At 42.9% G+C, this 1,456-nt stretch overlaps 1 protein-coding gene across 1 annotated transcript in view; it reads right to left on the bottom strand.

Annotated features, from left to right (window-relative positions):
* LOC106874476 (uncharacterized) overlaps positions 1-1,348 on the bottom strand; it is a 28,111-nt gene extending 26,763 nt beyond the window's left edge. Inside the window, exon 1 of the mRNA XM_052971787.1 lies at positions 1,195-1,348. The gene's annotated coding sequence lies outside the window, so the exon portion shown is untranslated. The remainder of the gene's footprint in view (positions 1-1,194) is intronic.
* Between the last annotated feature and the right edge of the window lie 108 nt (positions 1,349-1,456).

The raw sequence follows: 1,456 nt of genomic DNA, 5'->3' as shown, positions 1-1,456 counted from the left end.
CGATGAATTTACTTTGTTGACATTCTTCATCGACAGAATTTTTATTCCTTTCAACCTTTCAGTCAAGTCCGCCTTTCTTCCAGTAACATACTGTCCATTTAATCTTAAATATTTCTTTAACTCAGGCACAGTAAGTACTTCGATAGCTGAATCATCAAGCTGCTTTATATCCATGATAAGACGTAAAACAATAACAATGGCGTGGGTAGCCTCCGGAAGTTTAATTATCTACATGGAGCGCCGCCTAGCCAAGGGAGATAACCTACTTATAGGAAAGCCCTATAGAAGAGCAGCAGTCGCCCATGCATACCAGCTTCCCCTCTCCAAACCGCTGATGTTATCCAAGGGAAAGGCAAAAACCGATACAGCTTGGCACCAGTGACGTCGCAATTCATTTCTATAGCTGAGTGAACTGGATCAACGTGAAATAAAGTGTCTTGCTCAAGGACACAACACAGAGCTCGGTCCGGGAATCGAACTCTCTACCTCATGATTTTGAGCCCGACACTCTTTCCACTGAGCCATGCACTAACAATATTTTGTGTATTTTAGAAGTATAAGAAATTTATTGCACGTGAATTTTAAAATCAAGTTCTTACATGGATCCTTAAAGGCTATGTGGACCTTAATTGAGAAACCCTGATATAGACTCTCCTACGTTTGATCCAAGGTATACTTTCGTTGCTGCCGTTCTTTAATCCTCGATCATTGCTGATTGTACAAATCTATAGCCGAGAGTCTGCACAAAATACGAGATAGTCACAGCTTGAATATTCCACTTGAGTCGTTACATGTATGGCATAAAGCCTGAAGATCAATTATTTTTCTTGTGTGATTGACTGTGTGGTAAGAAGCTTGCTTCCAAACCACATGCTTTCAGGTTCAGTCCCACCGCGTAGCACCTTGGGCAGGCGTTTTCTATTGTAGCCTCGGGCTGAACCAAAGCCTCATGGGTAGATTTGGTAGACGAAAAACGAAAAAGAAAACCGTCGTAGCTACGGTAGAGAGCTCTTTCAAATGAACTTGCAACAACACGAACGACGACAACAACAACAGCAACAACAACAACCACGATGACTACAAGAACCAACACACAAACACAGAAAGATACAAGAACAATATCAAAATAAGGGTCAGTAGCAACAGAAGAGGAAATATAGGCGCGGGAAGGCTCAACATAACAAATATACATACCTAGGCGCAGGAGTGGCTGTGTGGTAAGTAGCTTGCTTACCAACCACATGGTTCCGTGTTCAGCCCCACTGCGTGGCACCCTGGGCAAGTGTCTTCTACTATAGCCTCAGGCCGACCAAAGCCTTGTGAGTGGATTTGGTAGACGGAAACTGAAAGAAGCCCGTCGTATATATGTATATATATATGTGTGTGTGTGTGTGTGTGATTATGTTTCTGTGTTTGTCCCCCAGCATTGCTTGACAACCGATGCTGGTGTGTTTGT

This window comes from Octopus bimaculoides, chromosome 11, assembly GCF_001194135.2.
Source record: "Octopus bimaculoides isolate UCB-OBI-ISO-001 chromosome 11, ASM119413v2, whole genome shotgun sequence".
In the NCBI taxonomy this organism is placed as follows: domain Eukaryota; kingdom Metazoa; phylum Mollusca; class Cephalopoda; order Octopoda; family Octopodidae; genus Octopus; species Octopus bimaculoides.
The sequence above is the reverse complement of the archived record's forward strand: the minus strand, read 5'-3'. Positions and strand labels throughout refer to the sequence as shown.